The sequence below is a fragment of the Leptonychotes weddellii genome, chromosome 10, assembly GCF_054177405.1.
Source record: "Leptonychotes weddellii isolate Sample4059 chromosome 10, ASM5417740v2, whole genome shotgun sequence".
Taxonomy (NCBI): Eukaryota; Metazoa; Chordata; class Mammalia; order Carnivora; family Phocidae; genus Leptonychotes; species Leptonychotes weddellii.
The window spans coordinates 78,716,757-78,736,089 of NC_138378.1; the positions used below are offsets into that span (position 1 = coordinate 78,716,757).

A 19,333-nucleotide genomic window follows, 5' to 3' on the forward strand; every position below is an offset into this window, starting at 1 on the left:
CTTGTGACAACTTCGAGGCAGGTGGTAGTAGCCCCCACCTTTCAGATAAGAAAACTGAGATTCAGGCCAGTGGTGTGACTGATATTTCTCCAGGAGGTGGAGCTGACTTCAGAGCCGATCCCTTTGTCAGTTGACTACCGCCTCTCTCCTAGGACTGTCCTTCCATGTTAAATTCATTTGGCAAATATTTAGTGAGCAGAGGCCATTGTTCTCCTTAGTGATGCCCCCCCCTTTCACTCTAATATGAATGTCTCTAGTGCTATTGCTGATTGTTTGGGGTCTTTATGTCATGTTAGGGAATTCACCTCTTGCTTCACTTTATTAAGAAGTTTTTCCCTATTAGTAGTGGATGCTTCATTTTGTCACATCTATTTAACATGGTTTGAAGGTGAAATATTTCTCCTTTGCCTGTTAATAGGATGGATTGTGTTAATGCATTTCTTAATATTGCACTATCTTTACATTCCTTGAATATTCCATACTTGGTAATGGGGTATTTTTTTTTTTTTTTTAGCATGCTGTTTGATTTGTCAGCATGGGAGTTTTGCATTTATTTTTGTGAAGGAGATTGACCTATAATTTCTGTAGCTGTTGTTACAAAACATTTACTTTGTGTTTTCTATGAAAGTGATCTCTTTTCAAATTTAATAGCATCATGGGTATAGGGTTATTGCCCTTAAGTTCCCTCAGTAGCTGTGATTTCTTTTCACTTTCTTAATTTCTAACATCGTACATTAATTTCTTTTTTTATGTAACTTAAAAGCACATAGATTTGTCAGTTGTGCTTTGTTTTCTTTTCTTTTTTCTTTCCCCCATGCCCAACGTGGGGCTTGAACTCACGACCCTGAGATCAAGAGTCACATACTCAACCGACTGAGCCAGCCAGGAGCCCCAGCTTTCTGTTTTCTAAAGCATGAATTTCTGCTTTAGTCTTTATTGTCTTCTTTTCCTTAGGTTTATTTGGTATGTGCTTTTCTAGATTCTCTGTTGGATCTGTAAGACACTCTGTTTTTTCTTTTTCTACTTTTTTTTTTTAATCATCACAGACACATTTAAAAATATGACTTTTTCTCTAAGTTCTCCTGTGGCCTCTTTTGCAGGTTTTGCTATTTCATGTCTGCTCGTGCTCTTGAGGAGATGCTGATGGCACACCCAATGTGAGAGTACCATGTCCTGGTGCAGCCCAGCTCCCTCTCCTCCCAACAAGGGGGAGTCACTAGCTGTGAAAGAATGGCGGGCCAGAGAAGGCACTTGGTTACTTTTAGGGGCTTTGTCTCCAAACCACTGGGCAGGGACCTAGTACTAGCTTACCAGCTTAGCAGCCAGACCTGTGGGGGGAAAATTTTTTTTTTAACCTAAACAAGATCAGTTTGAATTTACTGCCTAGGACCAGAGAATATCCTAGGCCCATATAGAAGTTTTAGTAGTATTGAGAAGAGCCTCATGCATTAGCAGCAGAGGAAATGAGAAGCTAAGAACAGTGAAGGGGAAGGGGCAGGGGGAGGGAGATAAAATTTTGACCCAGAGCTCATGGCCTAGCTGAGTTGGTCAAGGCTGCAGGTTCAAGTCTTGCTCTGTGCTTCTTTGATGCAGTTCTGGAAGATAAGGCCCAACTGGTGCCCTGAGGCTGTGAAGAGTGTGCTAGGATGGACAGGACAGTAGGGTAAGAGCGAGGGATTCATAGCACCAGGAAAAACAGCGTGGGCATCTCTGGGAGACAGTCTCTAGTGCTTCCCTGCAAATCCATTTCTTTATTCCCCCAGAGCTCAGGGTATAGGGCAACAATGATCCCAACGGGGAAGGCACAGTTTCCCCTCTGCAGGTTCAGCAGAGTCTGGTGTGGTGGGGAGCCCTCTGCACCCCAGCCTGAACTTGTTGAAGCCAGCAGAGAAATTATTTGGCCCAGGGGTCACACTGGAGGGAAAAGGTGCTGCACATCGGGGGATAGATTTTCTTACCCTTTACCTTGACTCCATGGAGAGCCCGTAGTAAAGGCCAGGGACAGAGAGATGGTGGCTTTTGAGTTCAACCTAGAAACCACTAGCAATATTATTATTCTTTCTTTTCCCCAAATGGGCAATACATTTTTGGACTTTAAATAAAAATAAAAATAATAATGCCCATTTCACGAACTCAAAAAATATAAAAGTATATAAATTAGAAAAATTAGAAACTGAAAATTGCTATTTCTTCTCCATCCTGGTGTAATCTCTATTACCAATTTATACATATCTTTGCAGACTTTATTTTTTTTTTAAATATTCACACATACACACACACACGCATGCATGTACTTTTTTTTTAAGATTTTATTTATTTATTTGACAGAGAGACACAGCGAGAGAGGGAACACAAGCAGGGGGAGTGGGAGAGGGAGAAGCAGGCTTCCTGCTGAGCAGGGAGCCCGATGCGGGGCTCGATCCCAGGACCCCAGCGACTGTGCCACCCAGGCGCCCCTCTTTGCAGACTTTAAAGTGAGTATATGAACTTACTTTTCCTGCAGTAATGTGTTTGTACAATCCTTTATTTTGGGTATTCTTTGATTTGCTCATTAATGTGTTGAGGGCATCTTTCCATGTCAGCACATCTATTTTAGCCTTTTAAGGGCTATAGAGTCTTGCATTTTATAGGTTTATTGTAATTAAACTGATTCCCATTGATGGACATGTACAGTTCCAATTTTTGTGTAATTATAAATGATGTGGTAATTGACATATTTGTACATATATTTTTTGGCTATTTGTTCAAGATTTATATTTGTATATGATTTGATAGGGATTGAGTTTTTCCTGGATAGAAAGCCTATTATTTCCAGTCTGTTTATCAACTATTTATAGTTTCCCAAATGGTTTATAATTCTACCTTAAGCATTTTATAAATACACATTCATGGGCATCCTAGAGCCTCTCTTCAGTTCCATTGAATTGTCTGATTCTGTGTCAGTATTTTATTGTTTTCTTTTTAAGATTTTATTTATTTGAGAGAGAGAGAATGTGCCCGGAGCATGGTGGGGGGAGGGGCTGAGGGAGAAGCAGACTCCCCACTGAGCAGGGAGCCTTACACGGGGCTCAATCCCAGGACCCTGGGATCATTACCTGAGCTGAAGGCAGAAGCTTAACCAGCTGAGCCACCCAGGCGCCCCAGTACTTTATTGTTTTAATTACAGCAGTTTTTATATAACAGTTGGGTTAAAAAAACCCAAAACTCATTTTTTCCACTTTTTTTTTTTTGGCTTTTCTTTTATATTTCCTTTTCCAAATAAGGTTATAAACAACTTGTCAAATTCTGTGAAAAATATTTTGATTTTTCAATTGGAATCACATGCAATTTATAGATTATTTGGGGGAGAATGAGAGCTTTACAGGGAGTCTTCCTATCCAGGAAATGGGAAGTATATCTTTCCATCTCTTCTAGTCATCTTTGTGTGTCCACCAGAGTTTTAAAGTTTTGGCTCTTACACATTTCTCATTAGGTTCATTTCTAAGATGTTGTAGGTCTTGTTATTACTGCGGTGAATGGGATCTTTTTCTGTTACACTTTTTTTAAGTTTTATTTACTTAAGTAATCTCGACACCCTCTTGGGGCTCGAACTCACAACCCCCAAGATCAAGAGTCATGCGCTCCCCTGACTGAGCCAGCCAGGTGCCCCTGTGTTACACTCTTTAACCTGTTCCTGCAGGTGTATTGGAAATGCTCTGGGTTTTGTCCCTGGCACTGGGCCCCAGCAGCCCCTCCTTCCCTCATCCCTGTGCATGAAGTCTGCACTTCCGCAGCAGTACTTTAGGGCCTGGTATGAGTTCCTGTGGGGAGGTGCTTGCTCCTCGTACTCCATTTCGTTTCCCAGTAGCTGGCACAAGGCCTGGCATGCAGTAAATCCTTTTAATAAATGCTGTAGAATCCACCTGATGAGAGAGACAATGAGCTTCACCTCCTCAAAGTGTGACAGCCTAGGCCAGTCTGAGGAGCAGAATCTAAAGCAGGCCTGGCTGCGAGCCTGGAGGCTGTGAGCCGGATAACAGACATGGGGCACCGGCCTGATCCCCACCGTAGAAAGAAGGTCCTGGGCTGTTTTCCCATAGGCAGACATCCGGGAGGAACCCTGTGAACCCACACCCTGTCATTACCTGGGGACTAACAGCCCACTTGTCATTAACTCTCATTAGTACTAACTAGTAGGGAGCGTTGCCTTCTCAGTTCCCAGACACCTGAAGGTGGCCTAAAACACAAACTTACCTGCAGCTGCTCTTTGGGAATGAGGATTCATGGAGGCTGGAAGTAGAGCTTACAAAGGCCACTGGTGAAATTGGTTCCACTTCTGTGTGCCCGGTTTCCTTTCTTGAGGCAGCATCTTTGTTCGTTGCCTGGCTATTCTCCGGAGTCTAAGACTCCCACAAGCGTCTTCTTAGGTAGAGCCTATCAACGCGCTAATCCTCCCTGTTGTGTTTGCATTTTATTTTTATTTATTTATTTTCTAAGTAGGCTCCATGCCCAGCGTGGAGCCCAGCTCGGGGCTTGAACTCACAGCCCTGAGATCAAGACCTGAGCTGAGATCGAGAGTTGGGCGCTTAACCAACTGAGCCACCCAGGTGCCCCTGCATTTTAAACTTGTAATTGGGGATCGGGAGGCACTAGTTCTCGATGGAGCTGTCCAGTGCAAGCCCCTCTGTCCTGCCCCCCTGCCCCTCGCCCCATAACTGCAGGTTCCCGGTCTCTGCTGCCCCAAGAGCTGGGATGAAGTTGGAGCTGCCTGCCTGCCTAGGAAGGCTGTGTCGGCTGGGACCCATGAACAAGACCCCCCACCGACGCTTCCCTGGGAGACGTGGGAACCCCTGCTGCTGTTAAGCAGGGGCCAGATGCCTGCCTTTTGCCCTCTCTGAAAAGAAGGTGGGGAGAGGGGTCAACTTGGCTTGGGTTAGAGGTGGGCTGGGATCCGCTTCCCAGTCACCGTGAGGTCGTCCCGCATCTGTTTCAGCGTGTCACCAGGTTGTGTTTGCAGCAGCAGTGAACAGTTCTCATTGAGCTGGCGGTCTGTGCTCCTTCTCCGCTTTCACGTTCAGGTGGCATAGCAGACGCGAGGGCTCTCTCCCGCTCCTCTGCTAGTGTATCCAAGTCCCCTGGGAACCAAGAGGTCGAGGAGGGAGGGGAAGTTCTGCTCTGGATCCCTACCCCACCCACACCGTACTCCCTCTGCCCCTGCCCACCTGGGGGAGGGGAACAGCCCCAGGGCCGAAGGACATCCCCGTGGGCCCCGCCAGTACCAGGCCAAGTCCTTGGGCCCCTGGTGGCAGCCGCGCTGCATCTCTGCCCGCTCTGGAGGAGCTACCCTCTCAAGGTGCCGAGCAGAAATTCTGACAGATGGACCTCCATGAACCTGCGGAGCGCTTCCAAATGCCTTCTCCGGGAGCAGAGTGCATTCTGGCAGGGAGGCTAGGACACAGGGCTGCTCGGGACTTCAGCTCCCCTGTTGGAGAAAGCCTTTTCCTACCCCTGCCTCCCCTGCCCACCTGTTGCCCTCTTTAAAGAGCAGAAGCACTGACCACTGACTGGTCGAGCCTGCACGTGCACATAGTGGGGGGTGGGTAGAAACAGACGGCTGTCCCCCTGCCAACCTGTAAGACCCCCAGTTCACCCAGTTTCTAAACCAGTCAAGACTTCCCTTTTTCTGCACTGACTCTCACTCCCATAGGGTTATCGGCGGGGTGGAGGCTTCTCAAAAGGTAGTTTGGGGACCACCTGGTTCCAGATCCCCTCTGTAGCCACACAGGGTTGATCTCTGAGGGTAGGACCTGGGGGTCTACATCTGCAGCCAGCTTCCTCCAGGTGATTCCTGTGCCAACTGGAGTTTGAGAACTGCCAGGCTGCAGAGTAAGGTAAAGGGGCTCTATTTATTTGGGGCTCCAATACTTTTGACGAGGATTGAAAGGACATGCCTTTAAGGCCAAATATTATGCGAGGGCTTTTGAAAATCCAGGAGAGACTAAGCATCAAAGCTGTTAAATTTCAGATAAGGTCAAACCTGGAGATAGTTAAAAACTTTTTTGTTGTTGTCTGTTACAAAGAATGCAAATTCATTGCTGAAAAACTAGGAAGTTCACATAAGCACATAGAATAAAACATCTAGAATTTCACCACTTTAGAACTCCTGTTAATATTTGGGTCTTTCTAGAACAATCATTCATATATATATATGGGTTTTTTTCATGTTAAATGTCTGTATTGATTTTCCCCCTGATTATCAACAAAATAATATATATTTATTATAAAATCTTTATTTTTAATTGGTATAAAAATTGGCATAACATTTGATTTACAAATCTCTTATTGCTATGTTTAGTTGGATCTGTACTTCTGTGTGAATATATTTTTATTTCCTTTGCCTATTTGTGTGTTTTTATGAATTTGTAAAAGGTTCATATATTAGGGGTATTCTTTATCAGATCTTGATAAATATTACAAATTTATTTTAATTTTTTAATGTTTTATTTTGCTACACTTTTTTTGTACATGGTTATGTGATCAAATCTCATTCCAGTTCATCAGTTCATTTGTTTTGGTTGTACTAGACAGAACAGGCACTGCTTTTGCAAATTTTAAAAGGAATTGAAGGAGATGGGGCAGATAGGTACAGGACAGACCAGAACATTTTAATGTTCATCCACATCACCTGGGGATCTTTTTACGATGCATTTTCTGATTCAGCAGGTCTGGGGTGGGGCCTGAGATTCTGCATTTCTCACAAGCTCTCAGGTGATGCTGCTGCTGCTGGTTATGGGACCAGACTTTAAGTATCAAGGGCCCAGAAGTTTCTAACCCTGGCTGATGACAGAAGTACTTGAGCATTTTGGAATACAGAATTCTCTGGGCCTCACCCCAGAAATGTCAGGCTGTGGGACTGAGTCCCAGGTTGGCCACGTGTGGCTGGGTGACTTAGAGACACTGCTTGAGCCCCTCTGAGTCCTTGGATTCCTTGTCTGTGAAACAGAGAGATAGTGCTTACCTCATAGGGATCTGGGAGAATTAAATAAAAGAATAAAACCAATCATTTTTATGAGCTAGAAAAATAATAACTTTTGGGCCTGGTGCCCTTTTTGGGGGGAGGGTAGTTCTCTGATACATTTCTACTTGTCTAGTGATTGATATTTTTAATATTTCTACCCCTTCCTAGAAAATTGTCCTTTTGTTAATATTTTCAAAGTTTTAGTAATGCACTTCATGCCTTATTCACTGCTAATAGTTATATTCCTTTTCACATTTCTAATATTGTTTATGTTTTTCTTTTTCAAATGATTCAGCCTTGCCAGAAGTTTGTTTATTCTATTGGTCTTTTGGAGAGCCATCTCTTAGAATCCAATTATAAATACCACTACATTTTGTTTTCTAATCAACTATTTCTGTCTTTACTGATTCCTTTTTCCTACATTTTTATTTACTTTTTTTTTTTTTAAAGTTTTATTTAAGTTATCTCTACACCCCACATGGGGCTTGAACTCACAACCCTGAGATCAAGAGTTGCATGTTCCTCCAGCTGAGCCAGCCAGGCATCCCTTTCCTACATTTTTAAAGTATTTTATTTTCTAGCTTCTTGGATGGAGACTTAATTTATTTTCCTTCATATTTAGTTAAAAGTATTTATAGAAGCAGCTTTAGAAGAATATAAAAGAATTTTTCCTCTGTTAATAGCTATTATTTTCATATGGACATTACTCCACACTTCAGATCTGTTAAGTGTGACTTTTTTTCCACAGAAACAACTCTATTTTTATACTCAAATCAGTTTACATATTAATGATATTTCAAGTACATACTTACCCTGACACGGACAAGTAGCATACATAAATTGGAAATAAATGTAGTTGTGATTTTGATTTCTATTTTCCCCCTTGACCCTAGAGTTATTTGGGAGACTGACTTAGGATTTCCAGATGTCGTGTTCCTTTTGGTCAGAGACGGCTGAAGGCTGCCCTCCCAGGGCTGTACTGTGTGTGTGTCTAGGCTGTGTTCTTTGTTCCTTGTGGGGCTGCATGTTCTGGTGGAGTTCATGCACGCGTGTTGCTGAAGCTTCTGGTTAGCCTCTGGGGTGTGCAGGAGAGAAACCATCTGTGCCCTGTGCATGTGGAGGGAAGGGGACTTGGGAGGAGGAGAACAGGGTGGTCTGTTTTCTGAAGCTTTCCATTTCTCCTGACAACCTTCCGGACACTGTCCAGGTGGCCCCTTTCTTACTTGCCTTCTGCTCTGAGGTTCTTGTCCAGTATCTGGGGTGGTGTCTGGGGCTCACTGTCCCTTGCTGTTTGGAAGATCTGGGGTCTGGGTGGAGGGAGGACTTAAGTCAGAGACCCTGAGTTCCAGAGCCCTCCTGCTGCTGCCGAGGAGCTGTCCTCTTCCTGTTTCCTGTTCCTTTTCTGTAAAATGTGGAGAATGTTACCTTCTTACAGAGACTAGGAGAGTCTTAGCAATCATCTAGTAACATAATTCTTTTCAAAACTATTTTATTTTTGGCATACTTTCAGAGTTTCAGAAAATTTGCAAGAATAGTACAAGGAATTCTCTTCACTCAGATTTCCAAATGTTAACATTTTACTACATGTGCTTTGTTTTCTTTTTCTAATTTTTATTTGAACCATTTGAAAGTAAGTAGCAGACATGTTGCCTTTTACTTCTAACCACTTGAGTGTGAATTTTCTCCTTTTTAAAAATTTTTAAAGATTTTATCTTTTAAGTAATCTCTACACCCAGTGTGGGGCTCGAACTTACAGCCCCGACATCAAGAGTCACATGCTGTACTGACTGAGCCAGCCACGTGCCCTGAGTGTGGATTTTCTAAAATCACGTAAATAACTACGGGGCCACGACCAAACTTGGAAAATTAACATACATACAATGTTGCTACAAAGCTGATCTATAGACTTCACGAACACTAACATTATTAATCTACAGGTGTTATTCAGATTTTGCCCATTGTCACAACCCATTTTGGAAGGGGAAAAAAAAAAACCCCACCAAGTTACACATATTCACTGCTCAGGTTTCTTAGTCTCCTTTATGTATGTATGTATGTATTTATTTAATTTATTAAAGATTTTATTTATTTGACAGAGAGAGACACAGTGCGAGAGGGAACACAAGCAGGAGGAGTGGGAGAGGGAGAAGCAGGCTTCCCGCTGAGCAGGGAGCCTGATGCGGGGCTCGATCCCAGGACCCTGGGATCATGACCTGAGCCAAAGGCAGACGCTTAACGCCTGAGCCACCCAGGCGCCCCGCGCAGCTATGTTCTCTTGTTTCTGCTTTTGTCCTAAAGCTTCTTACACAGATGGAGATACAGGTTTTCTCTAAAGGATTTTTTTAAATTACAATTTTATTGCAATGTAATTCACATCACATACTATTCACCCATGTAAAGTGTATGGGAAACACTATGGGAAAATACCTAGGATACAGTCAGGGAAGAAATGAGCATTTAAAAACCCCGAATAGGGGTGCCTGGGCGGCTCAGTCAGTTAGGCGTCTGCCTTCAGCTCAGGTCATGATCCCAGGGTCCTGGGATGGAGCCCCGCAGTGGGCTCCCTGCTCGGCAGGGGGCCTGCTTCTCTCTCTCCCTCTGCCTTTCCCCCAGCTTATGCTCTCTCTCTCTCTCCCTCAAATAAATAAAATTAAAAAGTCTTTAAAAAAATAAAAATCCCGAATATACTCAGTGACCCCAATTTTATAAACTATATGCATATTGCGTGGGGGAGAAAAGGCACCAAATGTAAACTGTAGTCCTCTCTGGGAAGTGGAAGCTCCTTGTTTTTACTTCTTTATTTTCCACTTCGCAGGGAGAGAGCCTCCTGTTCTTCCATCTCTCGCGGCCTCTCCTATGGAAACTCTTCTTTGCCTTTCTTGTCATTCTATTCTTAGGACCTTGCTTTATTCTTTTGGGTCATCCACCAGAGTTTTCCTTGGCTCTGTAATGAGTTTTAGTGTGCCTGGGATAATTCTATCAGTAGCTGCACAAAGGGCAGCTTCACTCAGAGATAAACTCGTAATTAATATCAGTTTTCATTGCTTTCATCACATTCTCAAAGCCACAGAGTCTATAACATAGATTTATGCTGCCGTACACATTTTAGAGGTAGTGGTATGGGTCTGTCCAAAAGGAACTTTCCTTTGAATGAGATCTAGGATGAATCCAAACATCTGTAGTAAAGTCTTTGCTCTTGAGGCAGAGATTGCTCATCCACTGTGGCATCCCCAGTGCCTAAAAGTAACACTCATGTAGTAAGTTCTCAATACATGTTTGCTGGAAGCATACCTATACATACATATGAACGCTGTATATGAAAGGCATGATGGTTATGATGTGCTGAAAGCATCCTTAGGTGAGATTTTAGTATTCTAGGGGGCCACTCTAGCTAGAACCTGCTTTTTAAAAAAACTACCTTCTATCTTTTGTCCTTTGCCTGCATTGTTTTATGTATTTGTAGTCATGACTTTCATACAGCATGGTATTCTGCTGTTTCTACTGCCCATTTTATCAAACATTTCCTTGGCATTCATAATTTATGGTTTTTGAGGACTATCTAATATTCTGATGAGTTGTATTGTAATTTACCCAACCGTTCCCCTCATCCAGAGTTTTCAGTTTTCACTAATGTGTAGAAAAGATTTTTTGAAAAAAATGCCAATTTATAAACCTAAGTTCCTAGGAGCAAGATGGCAGGATCTATACATGTATTGGTCTACCTACCTACCTACCTACTTGCTTATTTTTACCATTTGAACCAAAAAAAAGATTGAAGTAGTGAATTAGGCATGCTGGCCTGGGAGCTGGGGACCATGGGTTCAAGGCTCAGTGGATTGAATATGACTGACAGTGCGGGCTGGGGTGAAGGCAGAGGTGTGCTGGCCACTCAAGGAGCCTTGTACTGCAGTTATCCCAAGAGAGAAGTAAGGAGAAAATGGAAAGAAGGCAGATCTGAACTACTGTCAGGAGGAGCCGTGGACAGGACTAGGGTCTGCTTGCATATGGAAGCATAAAGGGGATGACATCAAAGGTGATGGGAGGTTTGAGCCAGGATATCCAGGAGAATAACTTTTCACATGAATTTTTAAAAATCAGTATTCAGAGTAGGAGTTGCTGGGGAAAAAGGGGACAGGTGCTGTTAGTTTTTGTTTTTTTTTTTAAGACTTTATTTTTAAGTAATCTCTACATCCAATGTGGAGCTCTCACTCAAGACCCTGAGATCAAGAGTCACATGCTCTTCAGACGGAGCCAGCTGGGTGCCCCCTCCCCCCCCAACCTGCCCACCGAGTTAGGTTTTAAATGTGTTGAGCTTACATTGCATCCAGGTAGAAATGTTTCTTGGAGTTGGAGAGCAGGCTGGGAGCTTGAGGAACAGTCCAGGAAAAGGGAAGCTTTAGGGTTATTGGTGTAGGCTGAGCTGTGGAGCCTTAGGTGGAGGGGAGGTTTCCAGGAGAGCAGAGGGTGGAAGGGTGGAGAGTAGCTCTGTTGAGGGGATAAAGGAGGAAATGGAGAATGGAGGACCAAGATCTAGCAGCGTCACAGAAACTGGGAGGGAAGTAAGTGGGGGTGTGCCACAGGAAGGCCAGAGGGAGGAGGACTCCCACGGTCTTCCTCATCACCCCTGATCCTCAGAGAGCAGATCACAGATGGGGAGGGCCAGGGTTTCTATGCCCTTTTCTCTAACACTGCAGATAGGATTTCCAGATGAACATGTACAAGAACCCAAATACTGGCATCTTTCAGTTATCTGGGCTAACAGACCAGTAGTGCCTGTGGATAATGAGACTATACTGAGATGTGTGATTGTTTTTTTCCCTAGGAGTTTAGGATAAATAGAATTTATTCGATTTATTCACACTCCCTAATTTCCTGTCACCAGGCTTCCCAAATGGCAGTTTCTCCCCCATTTCCAGTTCCTAGCCCACTGTGTGAAGTCGGTCATATGACTGATGTTGGAGGCCCCTCTGCCACAGATTACTTTTCCTCCAGGTTTTTGGGTGCTGGCTTAAAGATTCATTTCTTTGAATGAAAAAAAGTGTAAGTCCTCTTGAGTTCTTGAGAAAGGAGGAAGGGACGCGGGTAAACTCACCTGACGGGCGTCCAAGGGAGAGGCTGAAATCCATGGTTTGTGAGACTCGCCTGCACGTGTGGGAGCTCATTCTCCAAAAGATGAGAAGCTTGGCCGCTGGGAGGCCGTGGGCATCCACACTCCCCTCCCATGTTCCATTGGCTTTTGCCACTCACCAGTGTTGAGCCTTGGAGTCTGGTTAACTGTCCCTCATTTATGTGCCCATCCACTAAAATGGATGTTGGAAGACTCGAAAAGGTTATATTTGAACCTGACATTGCTTGTTTAATCCAGGATTTCGCCCCGGCCTCTCAAAACTGTTAGCTGCTCTCCTCCTCAGGGTTGTCCTCTGGCCCTCCCAAAGGGCCAGGAGGTTCTGTGGGCTTTGGGCACCTTTAGGGAACGTGCGTGGGGCCGTTGGTCAGGGGTGGTGCTCAGTGGGCTGTGGTGGCAGCGGGTTTGCTTTCTCATTTGCTTCGCGGTCAGACTCGGGGGTGGGAGGTGGGTGGTGAGAAGCGGGTGTGGGCAGTCGGGTGGGTGGAGCCGTGGGAGTGCCCGGCCTCGCTGGGGGGTGATGGGGGCTCTTCGGGACGTGCACTGCGTGGCTCGGGCCATGGCCCCAGCGGCTGCTGGAGGGGTGCGCGCGCGCGTTCGTGCGTGTGTGTGTGTGTGTGCGTGTGTATGTCTTGCTGTCTGGCCAAGGAGCCGCCTCTGCGTCCTGACCTGGTTCTCGTGCGCTGGCGGCTTCGAGGCAGCTGCTGCGCCTTTGGCCAGGCGGCTCAGTTTCCTCCCAGCTGACCCCGGCCGGCCGCCACCGGCTGCTCGAGGCGGGGGCTTCCGTCGGGAGAGCTGGCCGCCTTGGCCGAAGATCAGGAGACGGCGCCCGGCCTAGGCTCCCCACCAAGCCACCAGCGTGCACCCCCTCCGGCTGCCTGCCGGGGTCGCTGGGGGGAGGGGGGGGGAGGATCGCGCTGCCGGGAGAGGCGGCTTCTGCACCGTGCGCCTTGCAGGGCTTTACCTTGGACTTCGGGTGGGAGCACAGCGAGCCGTAGAGAACTTTTACTGGGTGGGGAACTTCAGCCTCTGCACCCCACTTCAACCAAACCCTATCTTCCCCTCCCACAGTGCCGCTCATCTGGTAGGATTTTTCCTACTCTCTCCGTGTGTGTGTGTGTGTGTGTGTGTGTGTGTGTGTTGGGGGGATGGGTAACACAAACAACTCTCCAGCAACAGAAATAGCAAAAAGAAACTTCACCCACAAATTCCTCTCCGGGAAGCTCCCCGTCTAGTCTTGTTCCGAGGCCTGCATAGTGTATGCAAAGTTTCAGGTGTGTTGTCTGTACCATGTTCTTACACCTTCCCCTTAAGTAAAAATCTGATGCCTACAATAAAGTCTGGAGACTAGGAACAAGGAAATATTCCCATTCTATACCACCCCGAGATGAGCATTGTTAACATTTCTGCATATTTTCCTTTGGTGTTTTGTGTGCACAAGCGTGTGTTGTGGATGGAATTGAATTCTTAAATTGGGCAGTATTTTTAATCTCGTTTCTTTTCTCCACTTCAAATAGTGTATAAACACTTCCCCTGTCATAAAAACCCTCAGAAAGCATCTATTTATGAGTACATTCTTGAGTTTCTTTTTTTGTTTAAGACATTTTAAGCAGTTATACATCTACTGATAAAGTAGTATGTCTTGTAATTTTTCTTATGTATTATTTGAAATGCATATTTGACCTAGTGTTTTATGTACATTAAACAGATAAAGCATGATAATGCACACATGAAGTACCTACCCAAGATAAAAATTAGAACATGGCCAATATTGCTGAAACTATCTGGGTGTTTCCCCTAACCCTATACCCTTTCTTCACCTCCAGAGGTTACCACTCCCTTGAATTTTGTGTTAACCTTCCCTTGCTTTAAAGAAAAAAAGTTTTAATTACATACATTTAGTTAAATCTTTTACAGTACATTTAATTTTATTTTTTGATTGATCTTTTTTGAATTGATAGACTATAGCCTTTCAAGGCTTGCTTTTTTTTTTTTTTTAGCTCAGTTTAGTCTGAGATTTGTTTGTGTTCCTGTGGTTCATTTGTTTGCACTGATATATAATATTCCATTGTCCCTCTGTGGTTGGTGGGCACTTAGAATATTTCCATGATTTGGCTTTTATGAGTAATGCTGCAGTGAACATTTGTGTACGTATCTCTGATGCACGTTTGCAGAGTTTCTCTGGGAGTGGAATTGCAAGACCATAGGGTAAATGTATGTTTAACATTAAAAGAAAGCACCACACACCTTTCAAAAATATTTCTTCTGTTTTGCCCTCTACCAATGGTATATGAGAAAAAAATTTCTGCTAACCTCCACCAGCACTTGGTATGAAACTAAAGTTTTCACCCCTTACTGTGTACCTGGTACTATTAAAAGTGTTCTTCATATGTTAATTTGTTTAATCATGACAACCTTGTGAGGTTAGGTACTATTATTAACCCCGGATATACAGATGAGGAAACAGAGGCACAGAGAGGTTAATTTTCAACCCCAGATTTACAGATAAAGAAATGAGACACAGAGAGGTTAACTAACTTGTGCAAGGCCACACAACTAGTAAGTGGTAAGGGCAGGATATGAGCTAAACATTCTTTTTTTCTTCATTTTGAGATCTTGTTCATTTTGTTAAAATTAAGTTATTAAAATAAATAGAGTAAGCTAGAATCCAGTTAACCAAGATTGTATTTCAAATGATATCTTAGTGTCCTGCTATACCATGAGTAAAATAAAGAGGTATGTTAATACATGTACAAAATACATGTACAAAATAACACTTAGAATGAAAGAATGCATATTTATATGCTTTATTTTCCAAGGAAAGGTTGCCCATGGAAGAAAAGGCCTGAGACAAGTATTCATAAGAGAAGCAACAATATATACTATGGACATCATACCAGTACTTATTTCAAAAATAGCCAGTTAGACCAGGAACAATTGAACATTGATGATTTTGCTCTAGTGTATACCAGGAGAATCGAACTAAACATTCTTGCTCTTAAATTATATATAGTGGATATAAAAAGAAATCTCACGGTGATCTTATTTTGTATTTCTCTGATTACTAAGAAGTTGAGTATTTTTTCATATGTTTATTCCCCATTTTCTTAAGAAGTTGAGTACTTTTTCATATGTTTATTCCCATTTTCTTTTCATGAAGAAAAACCAACATAACATTTTAAAACCATTTCCCTATTGTTGGGGCACTTAGGTTATTTGAATTCTTTATTATTAATGCTTCAGGGGAAATCTTTGGCACATGTAACTTTTTAATTTCTTCTGTTGTCTTATTTATTTTGTTTACATTTCCTGAAGTGAGATTAGGAATACTTAATGGTTAAAAATCACTGTGCTCTTCTGGATTGCTGTGTGATCCTGGGAAAGTTACTTAGCCTCTCTGTGTTCAGGGTCCTCATCTGTGGAGGTATATCTCTACCCTGTAGGAGTTTATGACGATTGGAGGAGATAAGTGAGTGTGCAGTTATTAGCATGATACTCTAGGAGTGTTCCATCAAAGTTACTAGACTTTTCCTAGTTCCTCTTCTTTTCCTTTCTTCCTTGAAACCACATCGGTTACTGTTGGGTCAGAAGGCATGAACAGTCACAGCCCTGTGCTTCTGCCAGATATGGTGACCTCAGGAATTCCCTGAGGTCATTGGGTCTAATTCAGCTTTTTCCCAAGCATCACCCCAGCCATTGAGAGATCTGCTACATCTGTATCCAATTTATAGTAGAAAAAAAATTAGATTTTAAAGTGTTTTATTGATATGTACATACTAACCACAAGAGCCGCTACCTCCCCCCACCTCACACAAGAACGCTCTTTGCCAATACATGACAGTCTCTAGAAGTTAGACATAGCCCCCCAGGATTTGCTGTCTGCAGACGTGGGTGTGCAGAGTGTAGACCTGGGACAGGGCTAGCCAGCGTACACACCCCCACACTCAGACACATACAGACACATGCAGGCAAATGAGCACATCCCCTGAAAGGGCTCCCCTAAGAGTCTCTTTCCCCTCTCACAGATTTGTTTCATCAGTAAATCCCAGGAGAGGAGAATCCTCTTAAGAGATGAATAATTGATCACCTCTAGACAGAAGGTGCCATAAATACAGCCCCTGTGTTGAGAGGCGGTGGGGCCATCAGTTGGGGGAGGGGGAGGGGAGGAAGGACTTGGCAGCTGCTCTGTAGGACTGGGGGGGAAGGGCTTAGCTGGGAGGTCCAACCCCTGGAACAGCTGCTGGAGGGCAGAGGAGTTGAGCTGCTGGTGCGGGCTGCTGGGAAAGCGCTGGGTGGGATCTGCTGGCCAGCTCGGTGGGGAGCAGCCGCTGCTATCTTGGAATCCCAGAAGAATTCATTCTTGGAGATTCCACTGTAGAGGATGCACCCTCGACCAGCCCTGCCTCCCAGCCACTGGCCTTCAGTGGAGGTTGACTGCAGACTCATCCGTCCTGGCTGGAAACACCTTCCCAGACATGTTTCTTCCAACATGGTGACCGGTCCGCAGAACAGCCCCCTGGACTCTGCCTCTTCTGACTTCCCCTTTCCTAGAGGCCCTAAGACAGTGTGGCCAGCGAGGACTTTGATCTCTCAAGATAGTAGTCTTTAACCTCCTTCCTTCTGTCTCCTTTTGATAGGGGATTGCTGATTTGGTTTCAGTGTGCTGATACTCTGAGAGCCAGGAAGGACTTGGGAAATCTGGTGTCTTTTCTGCCCTGCTCCCTGTTTTCTAGACAAAAATGAGATGTTTGGTGGTGGAGTTCCACACTTCTCTGGAGCCCCTCAGGTGGGGAGGGTGGACGGCTGTTGTTGAATACCTGCAGATGTCTGGGGGACCAGCTGTGGGGGAGTGGGAGCAGAAGAAGGGAGTTGGCTGTAGAAGAAGAGATGGGTGGGACCTTGGGAGTCCTGAGCAGGCAGGGTGCAGGGACCAATCCCAGTAGAGGTTCCTGGACCCTCAGAGGAAGACCTCGAGTCCCCTTAGGGTGAGAATCATGACTGGGATTGGTGTGCTGTATGCACATGTCAGCTCTTCATGAAGTGGGGTGAGACATGGAGTCTGCTTGGATCCGAGAAGGGCATTTACTCTGCCTGTCTTCCAGTAACAAGCCCCTGTTGGCCCCCTATTGAGGGGAGAGCACCCCCAGCTTGGACAAGGCTCAGCCTGGGATGGGTCAGAGCCTTCCTGGTGACACTGTGAGGCAGGGAACCGACTGGGTAAGGTTGGGAGTGTGGATCCCAGTGAGGCCAAGGTGCAGTTTTGTACCTGGAAAGTGGCTATAAAAAGGGACCCACTTTCGGTGAGCCTGTGCATGGAGGGGGGATTCGGGGCAGGCTGATCTGGGGATCAGTTGTGAGGTTCTCCAGTCACGTATGGCAGAGGTATTCGCCATGGCGCCGGCAGCCTTGCAGACCTCTGCGGTGCATGCTTTGTGACGGGGCCAGAGCAGAGTAGCAGCCACCAGCTCTGCCCAGAATTTCTCGGGCCCTGCTCTCCAGGGACAGGGCTGAAGAGGCGGGTACCAGCCAGGTCCTGGGAGGAAGAAGCAGCAGATCTTTTTGAACATATACTGAGTACTTGCTGCTAGGTCCTGAAGGTGTGATGGAAGCTTTAGTGTAGGAGCTTACAGTGTAGTTGGTCATACTCACAGGAAAAGATCCCCCACCAGAAGGGGGCTGTGTGTGGTGACTGTAGGATCTGGCTCAGACCCTGTGGTCAGCAGGTCTGGTGAGGGAGGAGTTTATCAGGAGGCAGTTAATTCCGTTTCTTGTCTCAGCCCCTACATTTAATCATCTGCTTCCATAACCATGGCTCATTCTCATCTCTCGGCTGTTGCCTTAGTTCAGGCCCTTATCACTGATTTGGACATTCGTCTCCTAACTGGTCTTTAGGCCACCAGCCTTGTAGTCTGCAGTCTGAATTCTACAGGGACACCTGATTGCCCCTCCTAAAAGGTAAATCTGCTCCGTTTTGTTCATGCTGTGAGCCACACACCTGTCCTCCCATACTTTATACTCAAGCCTTGCTCAACAGCTTACCTTTCCCTGGGCCCCCACGCCTTCTCATGATTGGATGCTTTTGCATATGCTCCTCCCTCCATCTGGAATTCCTCCACCCCTCCCCCCTCCCAAATACCTGCCCATCTTTCAAGCCTTGTCCCCAAGGTTACTTTGAAGTGAGACTTGTTTTGTTTTGTTAAGTAAACTACCCCCAATGTGGGACTCGACCTCACGAGATGAAGAGTCTCTTGCTCTACCAACTGAGCCAGCCAGGCGCCCCAAAGTGATATCTTTCTTGACACACATGTCCACCTGCCCAAATAGAAATGACCCTCACCCTACGCCTTTGTGTAGACTGCTTTCACAGCACTGATAGGCTTTCCGGCATTTGTTTATAGTCTGTCTCTTTTCATTTATTAACGTCTTGATGTTCCTGAAATAGAGTCTGGTCTTTATGCCACCCCAAAATTTAGTGGCATAAAGCAGTCATTTTATTATGCTCATGGAGCCTTTGGATTCAGAAATCAGGAAGGACACAGCATGGGACACTTCTCTCTGGGCCTTGATGTTTAGGGCCTCAGCTGGGGAGGCTCAAAACCTGGAGGTAACTCGACCACTGGGCTCGAATCCTTGAAGGGCTCCTTCACACACACATTGGGCAGGTGATGGCAGCTGTTGGCTGGGACTTCCATTGGGAATGTCCGCTCAGACACCTGCATGTGGCTTTTGTATGTAGTCTGGGCTTCCTCACAGCATGGTGGCTGAGCCCCAAGAATGTTCCGCTTTGAAAGCCATGTAGGGTCACTTCCATCACTGTCCCAAGCCCAGCCAGGTTCAGGAGAGGGAGCATAGACCCCACCTCTCCATGGGAGAAGTACATGTGGGATGGAGGGGTATAAGATAGTCTGCCACACGCGCTAAGTACTTTGTGCGTGCAAATGACATTCTTCAATTCTGGAGGCTGAGCGTGGGTGGAATGGGAGGAGGAGTTACGAAGTGGTGCTGGGAGCCTTGAGGGAAGGTGAGGCATCATCAACAGAGGTAGTGGGTGGGGTGGGGCTGGGGGCACATGGAGTTGCTTGAAGGAGCCCCTGGCAAATTGGCAATTAGAAAGTGTGCACACACACCAAGACTCAAATTAGGGGAGCAGGCATGGAGAGGGAGGAGATAGAGCAGAGGTGTTCTCATCTAGAATTGTTTGGGGTCACCTG

General features: G+C 45.3%; 1 protein-coding gene across 7 annotated transcripts in view; it reads left to right on the forward strand.

Annotated features, from left to right (window-relative positions):
• TET3 (tet methylcytosine dioxygenase 3) overlaps positions 1-19,333 on the forward strand; it is a 98,866-nt gene that overhangs the window by 26,471 nt on the left and 53,062 nt on the right. The window contains exon 1 of one of the 7 annotated variants that reach the window (XM_081833708.1): positions 2,306-2,474. The exons of the other annotated variants lie outside the window; for them this stretch is intronic. The gene's annotated coding sequence lies outside the window, so the exon portion shown is untranslated. Of the gene's footprint in view, positions 1-2,305; positions 2,475-19,333 lie in introns of those variants that run through there. 7 annotated transcript variants of the gene reach the window in all.